This window comes from Lepus europaeus, chromosome 7 (genome assembly GCF_033115175.1).
Source record: "Lepus europaeus isolate LE1 chromosome 7, mLepTim1.pri, whole genome shotgun sequence".
Lineage (NCBI taxonomy): Eukaryota > Metazoa > Chordata > Mammalia > Lagomorpha > Leporidae > Lepus > Lepus europaeus.
Genome location: NC_084833.1, coordinates 18540869 through 18568455, shown reverse-complemented (window position 1 = coordinate 18568455; position 27587 = coordinate 18540869). Strand labels below are relative to the sequence as shown.

Below are 27587 nucleotides of genomic sequence, written 5' to 3'. Positions count from 1 at the left end.
GCCACACATACATATTTTTTAAATGGTGGCTATTGATTAAAGAAATTTCAGGGCCAGTGCCACGGCTCACTAGGCTAATTCTCCACCTGCGGCGCCGGCATCCAGGGTTCTAGTCCCGGTTAGGGTGCCAGACTCTGTCCCGGCTGCTCCTCTTCCAGTCCAGCTCTCTGCTGTAGCCCGGGAGTACAGTGGAGGATGGCCCAGGTCCTTGGACCCTGCACCCACATGGGAGACCAGGAGGAAGCGCCTGGCTCCTGGCTTCAGATCGGTGCGCCGGCCATTTAGGGGGTGAACCAACGGAAGGAAGACCTTTCTCTCTATCTCCCGCTCTCACTGTCTAACTCTGCCTGTGAAAGAAAGAAAGAAAGAAAGAAAGAAAGAAAGAAAGAAAGAAAGAAAGAAAGAAAGAGAGAGAGAGAGAGAGAGAGAGAGAGAGAGAGAGAGAGAGAAAGAAAGAAAGAAAGAAAGAAAGAAAGAAAGAAAGAAAGAAAGAAAGAAAGAAAGAAAGAAAGAAATTTCAGAGCCAGCATTGTAGCATAACAGGTAAAGCTGCAGCCTGTGACACTGGACACTGGCCTCCCACGTAGGCACTGGCTCATGTTCTGGCTGCTCTACTTCCAATCCAGCTCCCTGCTAACATGCCTGGAAAAGCAGCAGAGGATGGCCCAAGTCCTTGGGCCCCAGCACCCATGTGAGAGACCTGAAAGAAACTCCCAGCTCCTAGCTTTGGCCTGGCCCAGCCCAGGCCCTTGCAGCCATTTGGGGAGTGAACCAATGGATGAAAGACCTCTCTGTTTCTTCCTCTCTAACTCTGACTTCCAAAGAAAATAAATCTTAAAAAAAAGAAGAAAGAAATTTCACAGAAGCAGAAATAGTTAATCCCAGAAATGGGAACTGAAACCAGCTGTCTGAAAGGCCTAATGACTTTAGCAACAACATACTTTTCATCCACCAACAATATTAGGAGGCTGAAAGAGAGATGGTTTCAAGTCACCAAGAATCACACCTTTTTATTTCTGCACAGTCATTAGGAAAAAAAGAGTCCACCTCTCCTCTCTGGAGTACCTCACATTGCCCCCAATTCTTGGAAACCCCTGGAGTTATGGCTACATTACTGCAAAAAGACTTTGTGAACATTAATCCAGGTATCCTCACAAGACCCAGGACAGATGGGATTACTCACCAGACACATAAGAAAAACAAAACCTGGAAGAGGTTAAATTCATCTAGGTTCCCAAGATGAGTCACTAACCAAAACAAGATTTGAATTCAGGCTTTTCCTTCAGATAGTATCAGAGCCAGACTCTCAGGCCTTGGCTCAAAGAGTATGTTTAATGTCCTCCAATCTTAAGAGTCAGTCCAGGTCAGGTTCTTGGCTGACTAGAATAGGGAAAGGAAAAATTTCCTCTCAAGGCTTCAGGAAAAGAAGTCAAATTACCAAATGCGGAGCTATGCTGAAAGGTCCAGATGCCCCTCTGCCTTGCCAATCACATTTCTCAGCCATTCAAAATAAGGCACTGGATTTAAGATCCTTGTCATTCTGGGCTTGGCCTAGAAGCAGAATTCCACTTCCCCAAGTTTCCAAATAAAAGATACTTAAAGAGGGGAAGACACAAAAGCAATGATAGATGGCAATAAGCACTTAATGAACATGTGTCATGTTCAGTTTTGGCACTGAGGACACTTGGGTGAACGAAAACATCCCTGCCCTCAAGAAGCTTATAGTGAATATTTATATAATTAAATATTAAGTACTGATAAGTGCTAGGAAAGGAATATGGAAAGTAACAGAAAACACATACACGTTTTACCTCAGTGGCCAGAGAAGGCCTTTCTGAGATGACACTGGAGTTAAGGCCCGAGAAAATAGCCAAGAAAATAATGTATCAAGGTCCCTGACAGGAAACCTCACCGTGTTGAGGGCCAGAAATAAGGTCAGAATGGCTGGAGAACAGCTAACAAGGGAGAAAACAGACAGGAAGGAGGGTGCCTGAAAACCATGGTAAAATTTGAATTTTATGTGTAATGGGTGGCTATTCCAGGATTTTAGCCAAGAAAATGATAAGATGGTAAGAATTTGGACCAGTGCAATATAGCAATATAGGAGATGATGGGTAGTCAAAAATCAAGTTACTTTTAGGAGAAACAGTGAAAGGAACTACAGATGCACTGTATATGGGGTGTGAAAGAAAGACAAAGAGTGAGCCCTAGGTTTTGCCCTAAGTCCCAGGTGAATGGTGCGGCCATTTATTGAGATGAGTCCCATGACTGAGAAGGAGGACTAGGGGAAGGTTAAAGGAAGAAATAGATCGCTTCCTATTTTCCTATAAATATGAAACAGAAAAATCTGAATAAGAAGAAATTTAAACTTTTTCCTACAAATTAACAGCAAAACAATCTAGCATCACTTCTATTCTTAAATAACTTGTATAAAACTAAATTTGAAACAGCATTCAGAGCAAATATTTACCTCAAACATAAGAGTAATCTTGGGGCTGGTGCTGTGGCATAGTAGGTTAGGCCTCTGCCTGCGGCGCTAGCATCCCATATGGGTGCTGGTTTGAGTCCTGGCTATTCCACTTCTGATCTAGCTCTCTGCTAATGGCCTAGGAAAGCAGTGGAGGATGGCCCAAGTGCTTGGGCCCCCGCAGCCACATGGGGGACCTGGAAGAAGCTCTTGGTTCCTGGTTTCAGAACTGCCCAGCTCTAGCCATTGAGACCATTTGGGGAGTGAAAATCTCTCTATCTCTTCTTCCTCTCTCTCTGTAACTCTGCCTCTCAAATAAATAAATAAATAAATCTTTAAAAAAAAAAAAGGAATAACGAGGGGCATGCAGGGCCTTCAAAAATTTAATAGAAAATATGTATTATGAAAAAAACCTACACATGGATTTCAAGTTTTTTTCAACTGTTTTTAAAGTGTTCTTTTGGTACGGGTTTTGTTTTTTTTGAAAGAGGGAGAGACTGTCCACCCACTGACTCATTCTACAAATTCCATCAACAGCCAGGACTGGGCCAAGCCACAAATTGGATCTCCCATGTGTGGCAGGACTCGAGTACTTGAATCATCAACTGCTGCCTCCCAGGGTGCACATAAGCAAGCAGCTGGATCAGAAGTGGAACAGGAGCTAGAACTCTGAACTAGGATGTGGGCATCCTAAGTAGCATCTTTTTAAGCTTTATTTGTTTGAAAGGCAGAATGATAGAAAGATCATGGGGGGGAGAGAGAAGAGATATATCTTCCATCTGCTGGTTTCATTCCCCGAAAGCCCACAATGGCCAGGGGTTGGTCATGTCAAAGCCAGCAGCCTGGAACTCTATCTGGGTCTCCTACAGGGTGGAAGGGGCCTAAGTATTTGCACCTGCTTTCCCAGGAGCATTAGCAAGGAACTGGATCAGAAGCAAAGCAGTCAGGACTCCAACCAGCACTCCAATATGAGATACTGGTGGCTTCAACTCAACCCCCTTCCCCAAATAGCATCTTAACCACTGCAAACACCCACCCCTTCAAATCATTTTTGCATCAAAATAACTTTTAAGTGCCTACCTGTATTTATTTATTTATTTTTATTTATTTTTTTTTTTTGACAGGCAGAGTGGACAGTGAGAGAGAGAGAGACAGAGAGAAAGGTCTTCCTTTTGCCATTGGTTCACCCTTCAATGGCCCCTGTGGCCGGCGCGCTGTGGCCGGCGCACCACACTGATCTGAAGGCAGGAGCCAGGTGCTTCTCCTGGTCTCCCATGGGGTGCAGGGCCCAAGCACTTGGGCCATCCTCCACTGCACTCCCTGGCCACAGCGGAGAGCTGGCCTGGAAGAGGGGCAACCGGGACAGAATCCAGCGCCCCGACCGGGACTAGAACCTGGTGTGCTGGCGCCGCAAGGCGGAGGATTAGCCTATTGAGCCGCGGCGCCGGCCAGCCTACCTATATTTAAAGCAGTATTTTCATATAATATTCATTGAACATTTGCTACCCATCTGGCAGTGCTAACCACTTTTCCACACTCTATCTCATTTATTTGTCAGAACAACTCTACAAAGGTAGTATTATGGTCCCCTTTTCACAAATAAGGCAACAGGGCCTTAGAAAGATTAAATGATTTGTCCATGGGGCTGGCACTGTGGCGCAGTGGGTTAAAGCCCTGGCCTGAAGCATCGGCATCCCATATGGATGCCAGTTCTACTCCCAGCTGCTCCTCTTCCAATCCAGCTCTCTGCTATGGCCTGGGAAAGTAGTAGAAGGTGGCCCAAGTCCTTGGAGCCTGCACCCACGTGGGAGACCCAGAAGAAGCTACTGGCTTCAGATTGGCACAGCTCTGGCCGTTGCGGCCATCTGTGGAGTGAACCAGCGGACGGAAGACCTCTCTCTGTCTCTACCTCTCTCTGTAGCTCTGTCTTTCAAATAAATAAAATAAATCTTAAAAAAAATGATTTGTCCAAGGGGAGATCAAAATAAAATCTATTGTCAAATGCATGTTCTAACCAGCATACTGCATCTATATAATAAGCATCAAACTTCAATAGATACAGAAAAAACTTTTCATGTCCTCATACTCAGCAGGTCAGAATCATAAAGAGCTGATTCGAGAGAAAATGAAAGACTGAAAGAGAATGAATAAATCTGAATGAATCTGAGCCAGAACACAGTGACTCATACCATAACCTTAGGCAAATTCCTTGGCATCCATGCACCAATCCACCGAACTATAAAGCAATTAACCTCATCAGAGATAACCATTATTTGCCTCCTGGTGAGTTGTGAAATTTAATAATATTTGTTATAAATATATACATATATATACAGATCATGAGATTAAAGAAACAATAAAAACTATAGCATTATTATTTCTTTGATCTAAAGCAAACACCAGAAATCAAAGTCAGCTATGTGCATCAAGAACATAGGGTGGGAGCTGGCATTGTGGCTCAGCGGGTTAAACCCCTGGCCTGAAGCGATGGCATCCCATATGGGCGCCGGTTCGAGACCCGGCTGCTCCACTTCCAATCCAGCTCTCTGCTATGGCCTGGGAAAGCAGTGGAAGACGGTCCAAGTCCTTGGGCCCCTGCACCCACATTGGGGACCCAGAAGAAGAATATAAAATTCTCTATACATGGTAAACATTTCAAAGTTAGCTCCCCTCTGTTAATCTATGGTGCTAATAGTTATTGCCAATTCAAGAAAGTTCAGGGGCTGGCGCTGTGGCATAGCAGGTAAAGCAGCTGCCTGCAATGCCAGCATCCCATGAGTGCCATTTCGTATCCCGGCTGCTCCACTTCTGATCCAGCTCTCTGCCTTTGGCCTGGGAAAGCAGTGGAAGATGACCCAAGTCCTTGGGCTCCTGTACCCTCATGGGAGACCAGGAAGTAGCTCCTGGCTCCTGGCTTCAGATCACCTCAGCTCTGGCTGTTGTGGCCATTTGGGGAGTGAACCAGCATATGAAAGATCTCTCTCTCTCTTTTTCTCTCTGCCTTTGCCTCTCTGTAACTCTCCCTGTCAAATAAATAAATAATCTCAGCAGAAGAGAAATGAACAAGTAAATGTTCCCATCGTTCAACTAATATAAACCGAATCAAATCAAATAAATGCTTCATTAAAGGTACCGGTGGGTACCAGCATTGTTACACAGCTGGTTAAGCTAGCACCTGCAATGCCAGCACCCCATGCTCCACTTCTGATCCAAATCCTTACTAATCCACCTGGGAAAACAATGGAAGATGGTCCAAGTACTTAGGCCACATGGAAGACTCAGATGGAATTCCTGGCTCCTGGCTTTGGTAAGCCCAGTCCTGCCCATTAGGGCCATTTGGGGAGTTAACCAACAGATGAAAGCTCTCTCTGTGTCTCTCCCTCTCTCTGTAATTCTACCTTTCAAATAAATACCATTGATAACAATTCCCTTGGTTCACGAAATATGCAAAAAACAAAAAAATACTATAAACTATGTAACTTATGGGGCTGGCACTATGGCATAGTGGGTAAAGCCACCACCTGCAGTGCCAGCATCCCATAAGGGTGCTGGTTTGAGTCCTAGCCGCTCCACTTCCGATCCAGCTCCCTGTCAATGTGCCTGGGAAAACATTGGAAGATGGCTCAAATCCTTGGGCCCTTGCACACATGTGGAAGACCCAGAAGAAGCTCCAGGCTCCTGGCTTCGGATCGGCCCTACTCCAGCCATTGCAGCCATTTGGAGAATGAACCAGCAGATAGAAGATATCCCTGCCCCCTCTGTCTCTGTCTCTGCCTCTGCCTCTCTGTAACTCTGCCTTTCAAATAAATAAATAAATCTTAAAAAAAAAAAAAAAAACCTGTATAACTTATAAACAGGAGAAATTCATTTCTCATAGGTCTCAGAGTTGGGAACTCCAAGATCAAGGAGCTAGCAGAATTGGTGTCTGCTAAGAGTACTGGTTCATAGATTCATAGATTGTGTGTTCTTGCTATGTTCTCACACAGCAGGAATGAAGGGTCTCTCTCAGCCTCTTTTATAAGTGAAGTAATTAATCCCATTCACAAGGGCAACATCCCCATGACCTAACTGCCCACAAAGGCCTCACCTCCTAATACTATTTCCTAGTGGGTGAGGATTTCAACATATGGATTCTAACCGGACATAAACATTCAGAGCTCAGCATCCTTCCAGCTTAGGTATCCAGTGAGTTAATGACCGATGGACCCCAAACTACTATTTTGATAACAAACAGGAGACCCCTTATTAGATATCTTAATGTAGACCCTAAGTATTAAGTGGATGAACAATGTTGCTCTCAGTACCTTAACTTGGCATTTCCTGAAATGATCATTTTCTGGCAACTTAATTCTGAATTCAATAAGCCTTTTTATGTTGATGTTCTCTAACAGAATCTGATGTCATCTTTGAGGCATCTATTTCTCCAGGCCCAACAAACAAAAATACATCCATGTCATGTACACTTTCATCTAAGCAATTAAACTGGCTCTTGACAAAACTAGTCATTAAGAATCCAGTACCTTGGTCTATTACTGATAATGTGTTCCCATTTCTACATGTATAACTAGAGACCAATGCAATTTTTACAGGAAAGTGATCCTCAGCTCCAATCTAAGCCCAGCCAACAAATCACACACTATGGAAGCTGAAGATGTTGGCTTTGAGCCTGAAGGTTTAAGAAGAATCATAACAATACATCACACAACCAAGAAAAGACTGACTTCAGATAAGGAGCATAGTGATGAGTATTCAAAATGGGCATGGAAGCCAAGAAGATTTATAATACTAATTTATATTTTACCAAGAAACCTTGAGTAAGTCACCTACTCTTAATCGATTATTTCTTCATGAGAAAAATAAACCTATACTCATTAAAATGCCAAATACACGGTCTTCCTTAACCATTAAACAATAACGTCCCGTGGTTACTGGTTACCTCAGCGAATCCTCGTCATCTCCCTCATCTCTAAACAAGCACACACCTAAATGATCCCAGAAAGATAGTGACTAAAGCTTTGGGAAAGATATTTCACAATCATCCTTGGTCACATTCCAGTATCCTGTAGTCAGGAAGTTCTTCCTAATATGCAATCCATATCCCTCCTGCTGCAAGTACACTACATTCCCTCTTGCCTTCTCCTCTCTGGAGAGAGAACATCTACTTAACACCACCTAAATATCTGGTCAAGCGATTATATAGGAAGCCATATCGAACAGCTTCATGGAAATGCAACATGGCTTGATATGGGTCATCTGAGACAAAGAACATGATTAAGAGTCTTACATTCCTAATCCCATCACTGACTTACCCTGAAGATGACAGGGAGTTAAAAACACACAGATGCTGTGCTTCAATTACCCCATCAGCAAAATGCAAACAATAAAACAAGAACAGATTAGTTCCTCAAAAAGCCAAACGTACAAGGGAGGGCACTGTGGTGCAGCAGGTTAAACTTCTGATTATTTGAATCCCCAAGTCCAGTCTCTTCTGCCTGTGATCTACTTCCCTGCTAATGTGCCTGGGAAAGCATGAGAAGATAGTCCACATGCTTGGGCTGCCACCCACATGGGAGACCCAGACCAAGTACTGGGCCCTGGCTACAGCCTGACCCAGCCCCAGCCCTAGCTGCCATTTGGAGAGTAATGAACCATTTCTTTCTCCTTCTACCCTCCCTCCCTTTCAAATAAATAAAAATAAACATTTTTTAAGTTAAACACACAGGAAAGAGATTCTGTGTAACAACCTAAACTCAGTCAGCAATTTTCAAACTACACATTCTGAAAGCTGCAAGTCTTGGCTTTGATCTCAATGATTTAGGAAGAATCACAAAAATAAGTTACCATCATAGGATTCCACAATGCCACTCCTAGGTATACACCCAAAATAACTGAAAACAAGTCCACTGTACACTCATGTTCACAGCACTATTCACGGTAGCCAAAAGGAAGAAACAGCCAACACATTAACAGTTGAAAAATAAACAACTTATGGTATAAGCACACATTGGAATATTATTTGGTCATTAAAAGGAATGAAATACTGATAAAAAAAAAACAGATAAGTAAACTTTCAAAACCTTATGCTAGCTGATGAAGGAGAGAGGATAAAGAAGATGATCTAGCCGGCGCCGTGGCTTAACAGGCTAATCCTATACCTTGAGGCACCAGCACACTGGGTTCTAGTCCCAGTCGGGGCGCTGGATTCTGTCCTGGTTGTCCCTCTTCCAGGCCAGCTCTCTGCTATGGCCCGGAAGGCAGTGGAGGATGGCCCAAGTCCTTGGGCCCTTCACCCGCATGGGAGACCAGGAGAAGCACCTGGCTCCTGGCTTCGGATCAGCACGATGAGCTGGCCGCAGCAGCCATTGGAGAGTGAACCAACGGCAAAAAGGAAGACCTTTCTCTCTGTCTCTCTCTCTCACTATCCACTCTGCCTGTCAGAAAAAAAAAAAAGATGATCTAAAACACTGACGGATCCCAACTTTTTTTAATTTTCTCCAGTCCCTGAGCGCAAGTTGCCTTCTATTTTTTTCCCCTCTTGTGATCAGTCTCCTTGTGTTTGAGGTCTCTTTTCTCTGTAACATGGTTCCCACCTTATTTGTGGAGAAAATACCTTATGCAGAATACAATGAGAAAATCTACCCCTTTGTGTTTCAAATTCATTTTTATCCCTTCTTGTCTCTTCAAAAACTGTATGGAACCAACACCACTGTGCTCTGTGGGAAAAAAAAACACCTTCCACTTCCTTCACCACACTGGAAGCTGGCAGGTGCCAGACTGCTGTGTGGTAATGCAAAGAATTCTAGCATTTTTCTTGCTTTCTCTGTATATTGGGCTCAGACTATATTGTGTCTCTATGGGAATATGAAAAGTTAGCATTTACTAACGTGTATCTGTCTACTTTCTCTTGTTTAAAAAACTTTTTTTTTTTTTTTTTTTTTTTTTTTGGACAGGCAGAGTGGATAGTGAGAGAGAGAGAGAGAAAGGTCTTCCATTTTGCCGTTGGTTCACCCTCCAATGGCCGCTGTGGCTGGCGCATCTCGCTGATCCGAAGCCAGGAGCCAGATGCTTCTCCTGGTCTCCCACGCGGGTGCAGGGCCCAAGCACTTGGGCCATCCTTACTGCCTTCCCGGGCCATAGCAGAGAGCTGGCCTGGAAGAGGGGCAACCGGGACAGAATCCGGCGCCCCGACTGGGACTAGAACCCGGTGTGTCGGCGCCACAAGGCGGAAGATTAGCCTGTTAAGCCACGGCGCCGGCAGAAAACAATTTTTTAAATGTTGTTATACAAGGCCAACAAAGGGTGGGTTTAAGGTGCCTACGTGAGTTAAGTGGGCATTTTGACAACATGGCTTCTCCACTGGCACGTTTAATTGTGATGTTTAATGAATGCACATCCTTTCAGTTTAAGATGACACTTCTAAAAATAAAATTGCTTCCTAATAATGACTTGAGCCGTGCCACTCAACATGAGAATCAGCAGAACCTGTAAAATCTTATTTGGAACTGACATTCTCTATTATAATTTTGTTCCTGCTAATGTGTGACTTTTCTTTTTGTTTTATTGCAAAACAAAGATGATGCTCAGCTCTAAACAGTAAAAGTATACAAGTTGCTTTTTTACAATAAAACTAAATACGAGGGCCGATGCTGTGGCATAGCGAGTAAAGCCACCACCTGCAGTGCTGGCATCCCATATGGGCACTGGTTTGAGACCCAGCTGTTCCTCTTCTGATCTAGCTCTCTGCTATGGCCTGGGAAAGCAGTAAAGGATGACCCAAGTCCTTGGGCCCCTGCACCCATGTGGGAGACCTGGAAGAGGCTCTTAGCTCCTGGTTTCGGATTGGCGCAGCTCTGGCCATTGCGGCAAGTTGGAGAGTGAACCAGCAGATAGAAGACCTCTCTCTCTCACTCTCTCTTTCTGCCTCTCCTCTCTCTGTGTAACTGTGACTTTCACATAAAATAAATCTTAAAAAAAAAAAAAACAGGGCCAGCACCACGTCTCACTAGGCTAATCCTCCACCTGCGGCGCCGGAACACCAGGTTCTAGTCCCAGTCGGGGGGCCGGATTCTGTCCTGGTTGCCCCTCCTCCAGGCCAGCTCTCTGCTGTGGCCCAGGAGCACAGTGGAGGATGGCCCAGGTCCTTGGATCCTGCACCCAAATGGGAGACCAGGAGGAAGCACCTGGCTCCTAGCTTCAGATCAGCGCAGCACGCCGGCCACAACGCGCCAGCCATAGCGGCCACGTGAACCAACGGAAGGAAGACCTTTCTCTCTGTCTCTCTCTCACTGTCTAACTCTGCCTATCAAAAACAAAAACAAAAAAACAACTAAATGTGGAGGCTGGGCTGGCAGAGTAGGCTAAGCCTCTGCTTGCAGTGCCAGCCAGCATCCCACAAGGGCAGTGGTTCGTGTTCTAGCTGCTGTTCTTCCATTCCAGCTCTCTGTTTATGGCCTGAGAAAGCAGTAGAAGATATTCCAAGAGCTTCGGTCCCTGTACCCATGTGGGAAACCCAGAAGAAACTCCTGGCTTCAGATCAGCCAAGCTCCAGCCTTTGTGGCCATTTGAGGAGTGAACCAGTGGATTCCAGACCTTTCTTTTATCTCTCATTCTCTGTGTGTAACTCTACTCTCAAACAAATTTTTAAAATAATTTATTTATTTGAAAGGCAGAGTTACACAGAGAGAGAAGGAGAGGCAGAGAGAGAGAGAGAGAGAGAGGTCTTTCATCTGCTGGTTCACTCCCTAACTGGCCGCAATGGCTGGAGCTGCGCCAATCCAAAGCCAGGAAGCCAGGCAGCCAGGAGCCTGGAGCTTTCCCTGGGTCTCCCACGCAGGTGTAGGGGCCCAAGGACTTGGGCCATCTTATACTGCTTTCCCAGGCCATAGCAAAGAGCTGGATCAGAAGTAGAGCAGCAGGGAGTCGAACCAGTGCCCAAATAAGATGCCAGCACTGCAGGTGGTGGCTTTACCTGCTATGTCACAGTGCTGGCCCCTCTCAAATAAATTTTTTTAAAAATCTAAAAAAACAAAAAAACCCTAAATGTACACACACACACACACAATTGAAAAACATTATACTAGGGGCCACTGTTGTGGTGCAGCAGGTTAAACTGAGATGTGAGATGCTCGTATCTCACATGACCACTGGTTAAAGTCCCTGGCTCCTGACTTGGGCTTCGCCCGGCCCTGGACATTGTAGCCAATTTGGGAGTAAACCAGCAGACGGAATATGGACTGATCTCTCTCTCTCCCCCACCCCATCACCCTCTCTCGGTAACTCTGCCTTTCAAATAAGTAAATAAATCCTTAATAAATAAATAACATGCTAAGTCAAATTAGCCAGACACAAAAGGTCATATATGATTGTATTTATAAAGGAAATATTCATTTCCAGTAGAGATCAATCCACAAAGACAGAATACAGACTGATGGCTGTCAGAGGCTGGTGGAAAGGGGGAAGTAAGGAGAAACTGCTTAACTGGTAAGGGATTTTTTTTTTTTTTTAAGATTTTTAAATGTATTTGAAAGGCAGAGTTAAAGAGAAAGAGAGAAAGACAGGAGAGAGAGAGAGAGAGAGAGATATCTTTCATCTGCTGGTTCATTCTCCAAACGGATGCAAGCCAGGAGCCTGGAGATTCTTCCGCTGTATTCCCAGAAGCATTAGCAGGGAGCTGAATCAGAAGTAGAGTAGCTGTGTCTTGAACCAGTGGCCACGTGAAATGCCCATCTCACAGGTGGAGGCTTAACCTACTAAGCCACAACAATGGCCCCAAACTGATAAAGAGACTTTAATGTGAAGTGATGGAAATGTGTTAGAACTAGACATAGATGATAGTTGCACAATACTATGAATGAACTAAATGTTACTGAATTATTAACTTTAAAATGGTTAATTTCATGTGAAGTGACTTTCACTTGAATAAAGTATAAAAAAGGAATTCAAGGGGCCGGCACTGTGGCTTAGTGGGTAAAGCTGCTACCTATAGTGCCAGTACCGGTTCAAGTCCCGGCTGCTCCACTTCCAATCCAGCTCTCTGCTATGGCCTAGGAAAGCAGTAGAAGATGGCCCAAGTCCTTGGGCTCCTGCACCCAAGTGGGAGACCCAGAAGAAGCTTCTGGCTCCTGGCTTCAGATCAGCACAGCTCCGGCCTTTGCAGCCAACTGGGGAGTGAACCAACAGATGGAAGACCTCTCTCTGCCTCTCCTTCTCCCTTTGTGTAACTTTGATTACTCTGACTTTTTTTTTTCTTTTTTTTACAGGCAGAGTGGACAGTGAGAGAGAGAGACAGAGAGAAAGGTCTTCCTTTTGCCGTTGGTTCACCCTCCAATGGCCGCCGCGGTAGGCGCGTTGCGGCCGGCGCACCGCGCTGATCCGATGGCAGGAGTCAGGTGCTTCTCCTGGTCTCCCATGGGGTGCAGGGCCCAAGGACTTGGGCCATCCTCCACTGCACTCCCTGGCCACAGCAGAGAGCTGGCCTGGAAGAGGGGCAACCGGGACAGGATCGGTGCCCTGACCGGGACTAGAACCCGGTGTGCCGGTGCCGCAAGGCAGAGGATTAGCCTAGTGAGCCATGGCGCCGGCCTACTCTGACTTAAAAAAAAAAAAGGGGGGGTGGGAATTCAAGAAGAATTCATGAAGACAGTGTTCATAAAATGCTTAGCATTTCACAGGAAAGTCCTCATATAAAAGTTTGGGTAGAATTGTAGCAAAAATGCTTAACATTGTCTCAATAAAGCTAGTTAAACCCTAGAAGACAATGAATATATAAATGGCAAACAACATAGAATATAACAAAATATACAATTTTGTTATAATCATGTAGTATATTACATGGAAATAAGAGCTAATAAATGAGTGAATGAACAAAGAGAAGAACCAAGTACCCCAGCTAAGTGACCATAGCAACAATAACCCAGGAAAGCGGTAAGAAAAGACAAAGGAATGAACTTTAAAAGCCAATCAGTAGGTGTTTAAAAAAGAAAACAAGCCAGTGTCGAGGCTCAATAGGCTAATCCTCTGCCTAGCGGCGCCAGCATACCGGGTTCTAGTCCCGGTCAGGGTGCTGGATTCTGTCCCGGTTGCCCCTCTTCCAGGCCAGCTCTCTGCTATGGCCCGGGAGTGCAGTGGAGGATGGCCCAAGTACTTGGGTCCTGCACCCCATGGGAGCCAGGATAAGCACCTGGCTCCTGCCATCGGATCAGTGCGGTGCGCCCGCTGCAGCGCGCCAGCCGCGGCGGCCATTGGAGGGTGAACCAACAGCAAAAAGGAAGACCTTTCTCGCTGTCTCTCTCTCTCACTGTCCACTCTGCCTGTCAAAAAACAAAACAAAACAAAAAAAAAACAGCTAAAGATAGCAAAATTTAGAAGTACACAAAAAACCCATATTTTTTTAAAGACTTATTTATTTATTTGAGAGACAGAGCTCCAAGTAAGAGAGAGGGAGCGACAGAGAGAGATCTTCCATCTGCTGGTTCACCCCCCAAATGGCCACAATGGCCAGAGATGGGCCGATCCAAAGCTAGGAGCCAGGAGCTTCTCCCAGGTCTTCCACACGTGTGGAGGGGCCAAACCACTGAGGCCATCTGCTGCTGCTTTCCCAGTTTATCAGCAGGGAGCTGGATCAGAAGTGGAGTACTTGGGACTCAAACTTGTGCCCACATGGGATGCTGGCGCCACAGGCGGAGGGTTAACCTACTGTACCACAGAGCCCTCCATCTAAGCCAACATTTAAAGACCATGAAAATCATTATTGTTGGGGCTGGTACGTGGCATAGTAGGAAAATCACTGTTACCATGTTACAAACATCCTCATGTGTAAGCCCTTCTCCCTTAATACCACATCCTGGCAAGACACCAAGGCTAAGCAGCAAAGAACACAAAAATATGAAATAAAGGATGGTTCCTACCTTCATGGACTTTATTTTCTTGTATTACTTCTTACAGGGAGATAGACATGGTAATAATCAAAGTATGTAGACCATCTCCACTTCCTTCTTTCCCACTCCTTTAACCCATTTCAACCTGGCTCCTAGCCTTACATGTCTAACAATGTTTGAGTCATAATCATCAATGACATCTGTATAGCTAATGCCAACAAAATAGAGTTGATCACTTCCTTCTTGAAACTTACACTTCTCTCGGTTTCTATAATACCACAAACTCTTGGGTTTTCTCTTAAATTCCTTTGAGCTTGGTCCTGAGCACTTACCTCCTACTCTATACTTAAAAAAAAAAAAAAAAAAAAAAAAAAGATTTTAGTTATTTGAAAGGCAGAGAGAGGGAGAAAAGGAAGAGGTGGAGGGAGGGAAGAAGGGAAAGGGAGTTGAAGACAGAGAGATAGGGAGGAAAAGAGAGAGAGAGAGAGAGAGCGCGAGGGAGGGCAGAAGATTTCCTCTACCACTGGTTCACTCCCCATACGGCTGCAATGGTTGGTCTGGTCTAGGTCAAAGCCAGGAGCCTGGAACTCCATCTGATTCTCCCACATGGGTGGCAGGGCCCAAATATCTGGCCTACATCCACTACTTTTCCAGCTGTATTAGCAGTGAGCTAGATTGGAAGTGGAGCAGGCAGTGCTTGGTATTTGAGCTGGCACTCAAATATGATTTGCTGGCATTGCGTTAAGGGCAATTTAACCTGCTGCACGACAAACACCAGTCTCTCCTGCTTCATGCTTTGTCTCTAGGTGATGGCACCTGTTTTCCTCAGCTGTAAATACCAGCTATGTATCAATACTACCCAGATTTACCTCCAGCACCTTTCAGGATCAGCCCAAAGATTGCTTACTTGATGTCTCCACTTCACAGGCATCTCATAGATAACATGACTAAAAGTTGAGGTAATTCTATTACCCAGCTCTAGTCAAAATCTGTTCTTCTCCCAATGTGTCAATCTCTGAATATGCACCTTCATCACTCAGATGCTCACACCAGAAATCTGGGATCATACCTGACACCTCCCTCTTCCCACACATCCAGTCCCTCATGAAGTCTTGCCTGTCCTCATTCTAAAGTATCAACTTAATCTTTTGACTTCTTTCCATCTCTACTACCCACAGCCTAATCTACACCATCACTGTGTTTTGCCTAGACCACTATAATGTCTCCTAACTACTGTACTTCTCCCATTTCTTCTCTTTCCAAACCATCCCCCAGAACATAGTTAGAGTAATGTTTTATTGATTGATTGATTGATTGACAGGCAGAGTAAACAGTGAGAGAGAGAGAGACAGAGAGAAAGGTCTTCCTTTTGCCGTTGGTTCACCCTCCAATAGGCCGCCTTGGCCGGCGCGCTACGGCTGGTGTACCGCGCTGATCCGAAGCCAGGAGCCAGGTGCTTCTCCTGGTCTCCCATGTGGGTGCAGGGCCCAAGGACCTGGGCCATCCTCCACTGCACTCCCGGGCCATAGCAGAGAGCTGGCCTGGAAGAGGGGCAACCAGGACAGAATCTGGCGCCCCAACCAAGGCTAGAACCCGGTGTGCCGGCACCACAGGCGGAGGATTAGCCTAGTGAGCCGCAGCATCAGCCTACAGTAATGTTTTAAAATCACACATTTGAAATCATATCACTATGGTAAAGACCTTCAAAGTCTTCCAGTGATACTTAGAAAACTCAAAAGCCTTGACATAGTTCTAAGTGCCTATCCTCATCCCATGCTTCTCTCCTTCCCCCAACTACTCTCCAATCTTTTTCCAGATCTCAAATGTAGCCAGTTCTTTCCTATCCCAGGATTTTTTTTTTATAAACTATGGCATTGTTTTTAGTTTTTTTTTTGTTGTTGTTGTTTGTTTTTTGACAGGCAGAGTGGACAGTGAGAGAGAGAGAGAGAGAGAGAAAGGTCTTCCTTTTTGCCGTTGGTTCACCCTCCAATGGCCGCCGCGGCTGGTGCGCTGCAGCGGGCGCACCGCGCTGATCCGATGGCAGGAGCCAGGTGCTTCTCCTGGTCTCCCATGGGGTGCAGGGCCCAAGGACTTGGGCCATCCTCCACTGCACTCCCTGGCCACAGCAGAGAGCTGGCCTGGAAGAGGGGCAACCGGGACAGGATCGGTGCCCCGACCGGGACTAGAACCTGGTGTGCCGGCGCCGCTAGGCGGAGGATTAGCCTATTGAGCTGCGGTGCCGGCCTCTATCTTATATTTGGAACTTTGTTTCAGGGACTGTTGTTGCTTTCTGGGCTTCTTGCTCCCAGTAAGGGTTCTTCCTTTTACTTGAATTTGAAGAGCTCTGAGGGAAGGAGGAATAATTATGTTGCTTTAACTTTCTCTTCCCTATTAGAAGTTTTTCAAAGCACCTAAATTTCTTTCTTTTTTAAAAATTTCTTTCTTTAGGCCGGCGCCGTGGCTCAACAGGCTAATCCTCTGCCTTGCGGCACCAGCACATCGGGTTCTAGTCCCGGTCGGGGCGCCGGATTCTGTCCCGGTTGTCCCTCTTCCAGGCCTGCTCTCTGCTATGGCCCGGGAGTGCAGTGGAGGATGGGCCAAGTCCTTGGGCCCTGCACCCCATGGGAGACCAGGAGAAGCACCTGCTCCTTGCTTCAGATCAGCGCGGTGTACCGGCCGCGGCGGCCATTGGAGGGTGAACCAACGGCAAAAGGAAGACCTTTCTTCTGTCTCTCTCTCTCACTGTCCACTCTGCCTGTCAAAAAAAAAAAAAAAATTATTTCTTTATGTGAAAGACAGAGTTACAAAGAGTGAGAGATCTTCTCTCTGCTGCCTCAGTCCCTAAATGGCTGCAAAGGCTAGGGCTGGGTCAAAAGGCAGTAGCCTGTCACTCCATCAGGGTCTCTCATGTCGGTGGCAGCAGCCCAAGTACTTGGCCGTCTTCTGCTGCTTTCGCAAGTGCATTAGCAGGGAGCTCGATCAGAAGCAGAGCAGCCAGGACTCAAACTGGTGCTCATTTGGGATGTTGGTGTTGCAGGTAGCAGCTTACCATGCTAGGCCACAACGCAGGCCAAAGCAACTTAGAATTTCAGTCTAAGTACCACCATTATTTGTTTTCCTTTTGAAGAACATATATATGATTTCTAATTTGTTATAATAATAACATTGATAATAACAGCTGGCATATTTGTATATAGTATGTCCCATATCAGGAGAGGTATAAAGAATTAAGTAACTTGCCCAAGTTACAGAACCAGTAGACAATGGTGCTGGGATTTGAACTCAGGTTGCCTGGCTCCAAAGTCAGTGCCACTGTGCTGTTATTAAAAGTTTAGCAAAGCCGGCACTGTGGCTTAACAGGCTAATCCTCCGCCTTGCGGCGTCGACACACTGGGTTCTAGTCCCGGTCGGGGCACCGATCCTGTCCCGGTTGCCCCTCTTCCAGGCCAGCTCTCTGCTGTGGCCAGGGAGTGCAGTGGAGGATGGCCCAAGTCCTTGGGCCCTGCACCCCATGGGAGACCAGGAGAAGCACCTGGCTCCTGCCATCGGATCAGCGCGGTGCGCCGGCCACAGCGCGCCTACCACGGAGGCCATTGGAGGGTGAACCAACGGCAAAAAGGAAGACCTTTCTCTCTGTCTCCCTCTACTGTCCACTCTGCCTGTCAAAAAGGAAAAAAAAAAAAAAAAGTTTAGCAAGTTGGGGCTGGTGCTGTAGCACAGCAGGTAAAGCTACCACCTGCAGTGCCAGCATCCCATACAAGTGCCAGTTCTAGTTGCGGCTGCTCCACTTCCAATCCAGCTCTCTGCTATGGCCTGGTTGAAAGCAAGAATAGATGGCCCAAGTCCTTGGGCCCCTTGCACCTGTGTGGGAGACCTGGAAGAAGGTCCAAAAGCTCCAGCTGTTGCGGACACTTGGGGAGTGAACCAGTGATGGAAGACCTCTCTCTCTCTCTCTCTCTCTCTCTCTCTCTCTGCCTCTCTCTAACTCTGCCTTTCAAATAAATAAATAAATAAATCTTTTTAAAAAAAAGTTTCACAAGAGATATTTTTCTGTCCTGTTTTCATCATTCACCTAGACTGAAATACCCCAATCTCTCCACAAGATTGAACATGCTTATTAATTCTCTCCAACTCAGTCACATTTCAGATACATCATTGTATCATAGAATACATACCTAAAACAGTTACTTTGTTTCATTGAAGAATGACTATATGTTCTATCCTAGGGAAAAGAAATGTACAAATGAGGAAATGAAATGTGACATTTGCCTCAATTCATTGTACAGATAGAAATATAATTCCAGGGGCCGGCGCTGTGGTGCAGCGGGTTAACACCCTGGCCTGAAGCACTGGCATCCCATATGGGCCCTGGTTCTAGTCCTGGCTGCTCCTCTTCCAAACCAGATCTCTGCTATGGCCTGGGATAGCAGTAGAAGATGGTCTAAGTCCTTGGGTCCCTGAACCTCCATGGGAAGACCCTGAGGAAGCTCCTGGCTCCTGGCTTTGGATCAGCACAGCTTCAGCCATTACAACCATCTTGGGAGTGAACCAGCAGATGGAAGACCTCTCTCTCTCTGTCTCTACCTGTCTCTGTAACTCTGTCTTTCAAATAAATAAAAATAAATCTTTAAAAAAAAAAAAGAAATATGATTCCAATAAGCAGTAGTAAAAAATGTTTGCAAATATTTTAAATTTATTGGAATAAAGGCATCAAACAAGATTATAGGGTTTTTTACACATTTAAAAATGGTCTGTTTTTGCCCTGGGGCCCCACCTCCAAAAGATTTCACCACCTCTCATTAGCACCACCTTGCGGACCAACCCTTTAACACACAGTCCTTTGGGGGACATTCAATATGTAAGGCATCTTCAGGAGTACCTATAGTAAGGGCCTCAGGAAAGCCCTTAGGTGTGCTCTTGAAACAGGTTGTAATAAAAGCCCCGCCCACTTCCTGTCTGCTTCCCGGCTTGCCACGTGATCCTTCCTCTACTTACCTACCACCATCCGTCATGCAACCTTCACCACAGCCTGGATCATACCATTTGGAAGTTCAGCCTCCAAAACTGTGAGCTAAATAAACCTCTCCTTCACAAGTGACTTGTCTCGGGTTTTTTTTTTAGTAACGAAAAAAACTAACTGATGTGGCCTGTATCCTGCACTGTAATTCACTGAACTCAACTTCCAAAGAATATTTAATTTGGAAAAAAATAATAACTGCGAACTAATTAAATTTAGAATCCATTAGAAATAAAAAATTAGTCACTGGTTATACATGCTGCATGTTCACAAGTCACAGTCATCCTTTACTATGCCAACTCCAATGTGATTGTACACTAAGTATCATATCAATAATACTTGTAACATTCTTTTTATTTTGTTATTTGAAAGACAAAGTTACAGAGAAGCAGAGGCAGAAAGAGAGAGAGAGAGAGAGCAAGAGAGGTCTTCCATCCGCTGGTTCACTCTCCAGATGGCCACAATGGCTGGAGCTGTGCCAGTCTGAAGCCAGGAGCCTGGAACTTTCTCTGGGTCTCCCACGCAGGTGCAGGGACCCAAGGACTTGGGCCATCTTCCACTGCTTTCCCAGGCCATAGCAGAGAGCTGGATTGGAAGTAGAGCAGCCAGGACTCAAATCAGTGTCCATATGGGATGCCGGCACTGCAGGCAGTGGCTTTACCCACTATGTCAACTCCTTGTAACATTCTTTGATTAAGACTTTCCACTATGGGGTGAATACTGTGGCACAGCAAGTTAAGCTGCTGCTTAAGATGCCCGCATCCTGTATCCGAATGCCAGTTCAAGCCCCAGCTACTCTGCTCCTGATCTACCTTCTTGCTGATGCACCAGGGAAGGCAGCAGACAACCCAAGTGCTTGCACCCCTACCAACTATGTGGGTAACCTGAATGGAGTTCCAGGAACCTGATTTCAACTTGGCCCTGCCTTGGCTATAATGGACATTTGGGCAGTGAACTTGTAGACAGATGTTTGTCTGCTGCTCTTTCAACTAGAAGAAAAATAAAAAAGCATTTTCTATAAAAGAAAAGACGTCCAGTGTGATGCTACAGGGAGACTACTTTACAGTCCCATGATGTCATTATTGCAACTTCTCAGAGTGATTAAAGATGCAATAACCGAAGGTTCCAACCCCTCGGAACATCCTATGCCTGCCTAACTCCTCCTGCATCCATCTCGCTGTACTTGTTCCTTCAGAACACTTGTTTCAGACTAAATTTCTTTTTTTTAATATTTACTTTATTTATTTGAAACACAGAGATACAGAGAAGTAGACACAAAGAGAGAGGTCTTCAATCCGCTGGTTCACTCCCCAGATGGCTGCAATGGCCGGAACTGCAATGATCCTAAGCCAGGAACCAGGAGCCTCTTCCAGTCTCCCATGCAGGTGCAGGGGCCCAAGGACTTGGACCATCTTCCACTGCTATCCCAGGCCATAGCAGAGAGCTGGATTGGAATAGGAGCAGCCAGGACTAGAACTGGCGCCCAAATGGGATGCCAGCACTTCAGGCCTGGGCCTTAACCCACTGCACCACAGCACTGGCCCCACAGACTACATTTCAATATTTATTGGATACCTGGTCAACCAGGCTGCCCAGTGGAATAAATTCTCTGAGGGTAAGAATACCTATTGCTACCTCTGTATCCTTGCATCTAATGAGTCTTTAATAAATACTTGCCAGATGAAAAAATGTCTAAAAAGGTAAGGGTTGAAATATACAATCACAATCATGAAATAGTTCCAGGGGCAAGCATTTAGCCTAGTAGTTAAGACCCTGGTTAAAGGGCGAGCGTTGTGGCACAGCAGGTTAAACTGTCACTTGCAACATGAGGATCCTGTATCAGAATGGCAGTTTGAGTTTGTCTGCTCTGCTTCCAATTCAGCCTTCTGCTAATATGCAGAAGATGCTCCAAGTACTTAGGCCCCTGCCACGCACATGGAGACTGGGATGGTGTTCCTGGTGCCTAGCTTTGGCCTGACCCAGAACTAGCTGCTGTGGCCATTTAGGTGAGTGAACGAGCAGATGAAAGATCTCTTTCTTTCCCTTTCTCTTTTTCCCTCTCCCCGTGCTTTTCTTTCATATAAATAAATCTTTATTTTTTTAAGATTTTATTTATTTATTTAAGAGGTAGCATTAAGGACAGTGAGAAGAAGAGACTGAGAGAAAGGTTGTCCATCTGCTGGTTCACTCCCCAAAGCAAGAGCTGAGCTGATCTGAAGCCAGGAGCCAGGATCTGCTTCCATGTCTTCCACACAGGTACAGGGGCCCAAGTGCTTAGGTCATCTTATTATTATTATTTTTTAAAGATTTATTTTATTCATTTGAGAGGCAGAGTTACAGAGAGAGGCAGACAAAGAGAGAGAGGTGTTTCATCCGCTGGTTCACTCCCCAGGTGGCCGCAACGGCCGGAGCTGCGCTGATCCGAAGCCAGGAGCCAAGAGCTTCCTCAGGGTCTTTCCATGGAGGTTCAGGGGCCCAAGGACTTGTGCCATCTTCCTCTGCTACCCCAGGCCATAGCAGAGATCTGGATCGGAAGAGGAGCAGCTGGGACTAGAACTGGCACCTATATGGGATGCCGGCATTGCAGGCCAGGATGTTAACCTGCTGCACCACAGCACCGGCCTCTTAGGTGATCTTCTACTGCTTTCCCAGGCCATAGCAGAGAGCTGGATTGGAAGAGAAGCAGCCAGGACTAGAACAGGCGCCCATACAGGATGCTGGCACTGCAGGCGGAGGATTAACCTACCACAGCACCAGTCCCTAAATAAATCTTTAAACCACAAAAACAAGGATGCCAGTTAAGACACCGACCTCCTACATCCAGTTTGACATCCGGCTCTGGCTCCTGACTGCAGCTTCCTGTTAATGTTACCACGGGAGATGCAGTGATGGTTCAAGTAGTTGGGTTCCTGCCACCAACATGAGACCTGGACTGAGTTCCCAGCTCCTGACTTTAGCCCGGCACCGTCCCAGCTATTGTGGGCATTTGGCGAGTAAACCAGAAGAGGGGGCACACTCTGGCTCTCCATCAAATACATGAATAAAAATTTAACAAAGAAATAGAAAATAGATAGTTCCAAAAGGTCTGACAGGAAGACCCCATGCCTAAAACAAAATGGTAACAACAACAACAACAAAAAGTGAATCACAGTACTAGAACAATATACAATGAAGAAAGGAAAAGATTCTGATAGAGATTAGCAACCCTAAAAGCAGAGAAAGAGACCCAAAAGTCAGAAAAGACAGAGCTATAGGTCAGCGTTGTGGTAAACCATGTTGGGCCACCGCCCCTAACGCCACCATCCCATGAGTCTCATCTGCTCCACTTCCATCCAGCTCCCTACCAATGCACTGGAAAGCAGCAGATGATGGCCCAAGTACTTGGGCCTTGTCACCCACATGCAAAACCTGCAGAGTTCCTGGCTCCTGGCTTTGGCCTGATCTGAGCCTGCTGTTGTGGCCATTTCAGGGATGCACCAGAAGATGAAAAATCGCTCTCCCTCTCTTTCTCTGCAACTACCTTTCACATAAATAAATAATTCTTTAAAAAAGAAAAGATGGAGTTAATAGCACACTAATCCACAGATCACAAGGCAAAGCTAGAAGAGAGAAGGTCAATTTCCCTTCCAACTAAAGATGCAGCATCTAAAACCCATCTTCACCAGCACTTCCAAGTACTTACTCCTTTCCAGATGCATATTACCAAGCTTGTGCAGGTTTAATGTCTGTTCGTCTCCATTCTGCATGGCTGTCTGACAACGCTACCTTGAAAGTACAAGTAGCAGGTTGCCCAGGAACCTATATGACAATGGTTCACTGTTGCCGTATGACAGCCTAGAAGTTAATATCTGATGAATACTTTGTATTTCTAAAGCAGTTGTGCATACATTTTCTCAACAGAAATGTTATGATAGATGTATTATCTTTTCTACTCTTTAAATATAGACTCAGAAAAGTATTCAAAGACTTAGATTTGAATCTCAGCTCTGTTATGTACCTGCCGTGTGACCTTGGTCAAAGTGTTTATTCTTTCTGAGCACCAGTAGAGAGATACAAAAAATACTATCTCCAAGGGGGAAGTAATATCTACCCTAAACTACATTATGAACACCAAATATGTTAATTCATGTAAAAGAGCATGACACAGTAAGTGATCAATAAATAACTGTAGTCTTCTCTGCAGCCTCTTTCAATAATTTGTACAGAATTTCTCAGCTAGGAAGCTGGTAAGCCTAGACTTAAACTCAGGTCTCCTGATTCCTTAATCTATCTTTTTCTTACCACACTGCATTGGCAGACTGCCACACACTGCTAGGCCGTAAATATATTCTGGCAATAACTGATCAGAAAATAATTTTTATCAGTAACTTATTTTAACTTTCTAAAACAGGGGGAAAACAGATCTAAGCAACTTGGGGATGCAAGGCAGGGGCTTGGAAAGTTAAAATAAAAATTCCAATCAAATAATGGGATAAGCTGTGCTATGGCACTTCTGTACAAATAGAAATTATTATAAGAAGGGCTGGCACTGTAGTGTAGTGGGTGAACCTGCCATGTACAGTGGCAGTTCAAGTCCTGGCTCCTTCTCTTCCTATCCAGCTCTCTGCTATGGCCTGGGAAAGCAGAGGACGATGGCCTAAAAGTCCTTGGGCCCCTGCACCCACGTGGAAACCTTGAAGAAGCTCCTGTCTCCTGGCTTCAGATGGGCCCAGCTCTGGCTTTTGCTGCCATTTGGGGAGTGAACCAGCAGATGAAAGACTCTCTCTCTCTCTCTCTCTCTCTCTCTGCCTCTCTGTAACTCTGCCTTTCAAATAAATAAATCTTTAAAAAAAAAAAAAAAGGAAATTATTACAAGAAATTGAAACCTCACTCTGGGTTTAGGAGGAACAGCTGAAGGAAAAAAATAAGAACAACTATGGTTAAAGAAAGTGAAGTCTTGGGTGGGGGGGTTGCTTTTATTTTTTGGTAAACCAAACTACTGAACAAACCAAAAATTAACTACATGCTATTCCAAAATTACCCCATTAATGTGAGACATATCTTAGAAAAAGAGCTTGGCATGCTAACAACAAATTTTTTTTCTTCTGTAATTTCTTTAAGAGACAGATAAATGGGAAAAGTGATAAACTGTTAACATGCACAGGCACTTGAAGTTCATAAATGTTTGTATCTGGTATTAATAAGCAGCATAAAGGATAATATGGCATGATGAAAAGAGTAAAAGTTCCAGGAGTTTAACACATAATGAAAACATTTTATAAATTAAACAAATGCATAAGCTATTACTCTATTAATAAAAGTAACCAACTGTTTTCAAGTGGTACACACAACTCTGATCCAGGCCAAGTTCCAGAAGACATTCAAAGATGTTCACATCGCCAATAATCCCAAAGAATTTTCTAATAAGAGAAGAATTCAGTCACATTCTGAACCTGTACACTTCTGGAAGGGAATGCCAGACAAGAGCCTAATCTGACTTCGACGGAACAACCCAAGATTTACCCAATAAGTTAAAAGTTGTGTAAACGATCACAAAGCTGGAGAGAAACTGATGAGAAGCTCCATCTCTGAACCCCCCCTTCCCACCACCAACATCAAATTCTTTGTCTGCCTCAATGCAACTGAAGTCTCTGCCAATTATTTCCTACAGAAACAACAGAATGTCCCCCACATTTCTTCATGACACTCACAGCCATCTCCATTTATTATTTAGCATTCATTAGGAGCCACTGCGATGCTATTTACAATTCTAAATTCTGCGCTGAGCCTATTAACTCCCAGTGGACAATGTTCTTTCCTCTGGTACACATTCTCTTCTGCCCTAAAGCCTTTTTCAGAGGACACACATTCTTAACCTGACTTCCCAATCTAAGTTCTCCCTATGGGGGGCCAGCGGTTCTTCAACAATCCCCTTCTGGAAACTAGGAAACTGCTCATGAACAAGGACTTTTCATTTAAACCTTGCTGACCTCGCACATAAAATTAAAGAAACAGTATCTTTCTAAAAATCTTGCGAGAATCTTTTAAAAACTATGCAGGAACATAGAATTGTATAGTTTCCACCAGAGGCCTAGGAATTTGACCAGCTCTCCCTTAAAGACATTCTCCCACCGGTTCCATACTCTGTGGACACTCATTCCACCCAGAATGACCTGCAGGTTGATTTATTTTCTCCAACAAAGTAGGATCTGGACACTGAACCCTATGACAAAATGAATCCGGACATCTAGTCTTCGGGTGTCCAAGCTGGGAGAGAAAAGAGAAACATAATGGAATTTCCAAAACGGTAACCTTCAAAGTAAATATCTCAGAATATTTGAGTGATTTCTACACACTCTTTTTAACTATAGCAGATGAGGTGACTAAACCCCTATTCACATAGGACCGAAATGTTCCCAAAGACACTTTGTGGATTTCCTTTGGAGACTTCCTGGAAAGCAAACCCTCACAGGGCCGGTGTGTGACTTCAAAATGTGGACCATCCTTTGTCAGACCCTAACCACTTAACGCCCTAGTAGAAAGATTTCAAGAACAGGCTGACAGAAGGAGGAATCAGCACCGAACAGCAAGGAAACGGAATGGCAAACAAAACTATCAATCAAAGAAACAAAAAGTAACTGTCATTGCTACTCTTGCTAAAGTGATACAAACTTTGAAAAAAGCAGCCGAAAGATCACGTGGTTTCTCAACTTCCCAACCCTCCAGTGATAGAATCTAGACTTCCAGAATCACAGGCAACCAAACGACCAATGTGCATAAAATGATAAAACGGGGCGTGGGGCCCGGGGGGGGGGGGGGGCGTGGAGGAGAACGACAGAACTGGCAAACGGCAGAGAGAGACTCATGGTGCATTTAATGATCTGTCGTGGCCATGGGGGAAAAGTCACGTCACAGAACTCAGCCTCCGACCCCAAAGAGACAAGAACAAGACACTTCGCTCAGAGAGGCCTGCTCAAAGGTCCCTTCAAAGGTCGCACGCAGTGGGGGTCCCCAGGACGACTCGGTCAGGACACCCGAAGCCTTAGGAAGGGGAATGGGAGAAAGGCAGGAAAGTCAAGGCGCCGAGAGAGCCCTGTCCGCCCTTGGAAAGCGATTTTGCCCCCACACGCCGGGGCTGCAGACACCCGCGCCAGACCCAACATCCTCTGCCTCCCGAACCACATCGGGCAGCCCCAGCATCTCTCGCTCCTTCCGGCTTCCCCCTCAGTTCCGGGCTGCCCTCCGGCCGCGCCCCCGAACGCAGCCGGGCGGCCCTCCCCGGGCCCCGGCCCCGCGGCCCGGCCGCTCGCCCACCCGCCGGCGCCAAGGTCTTCTCAACCCCGCGACGAGAAGGATGCCGGGCCGGGCCTCCAGGCTCCTCCCGGGCCTACCTGTAAGGCGGGCAGGGGCTCGGTCTGTTGCCCGGCGGACGGGCTGAGCTACAGAGAGAAGGAAGTATGAAGCGGGAAGGAAGAAAGGGGTCCGATCTACGGACCGGCGGGAGGAGGCGACCTGCGCCCGCGGCCTCGCGGATAACTCAGCCCCCGACCTGGCGCCGCCGCCGCTCAGGAGACATCAAGCAAGAAGACGGCGCAAAAGATCACCGAATGCACGAACGCCTCAGACATCAAAGGAAGAGCGTGCGAGCAATCGTTCAAGGCGCTAGAGCCGAGCGCCGAAAAACAGCTCAACTCCAATTCAAGGTCCGGCTCCTGTCCAAGGCATAAATAAACAAACTCAGATCATAAGCCGCGGAGTAAAGTAGCCCACGCTTCTGCCATTTTCTGACGGTTACCGGCTGTTTACGTTTAGAGAACTGGAGTTCTTCGTGAGTGTGTTGAAGATCAAGTCATAACGCAGTAACACTTGTCTTGACTATAGTTCAGCGACTTCCTTATGGACTCCCAACACTGTCCCCATTGATCAAATCCCTACACCTCTTTAACCCTTGGTCTCCTCACAAAACAGCGAGGCAAATCAGAGGGAGGCAGAAACAGAGAACCAGAAGGAATCCAGACTGAGAAACAAAGTAAACAGTCTCTACTAATGCTACAAGTTAACCAAAGGAAGCTGGGAAAACCCAGGGTCATGCAGGCTGACCTCTGGGTGGGGGGAGGGCGCAGTGTAGGGTGTACTTTATTTTCTTACAAAAGCCTAGGACCACGATGTGCTGCTTACATCATGATCAAAAGTGTGAGTACAGAACCTGCTAAGATGCGTTGCCATGTTCATCACCACACAATGGCTT

The 27587-nt window shown here is 45.8% G+C and overlaps 1 protein-coding gene across 7 annotated transcripts in view; it reads right to left on the bottom strand.

The window, feature by feature from the left end:
* The window catches only part of AMBRA1 (autophagy and beclin 1 regulator 1), a 226038-nt gene extending 199067 nt beyond the window's left edge, over positions 1-26971 (bottom strand). For 2 of the 7 annotated variants that reach the window (XM_062196222.1, XM_062196224.1), the window contains exon 1: positions 26731-26971. The gene's annotated coding sequence lies outside the window, so the exon portion shown is untranslated. The remainder of the gene's footprint in view (positions 1-26730) is intronic. The other 5 variants (XM_062196225.1, XM_062196228.1, XM_062196223.1 and 2 more) reach the window with 4 other exon arrangements.
* Between the last annotated feature and the right edge of the window lie 616 nt (positions 26972-27587).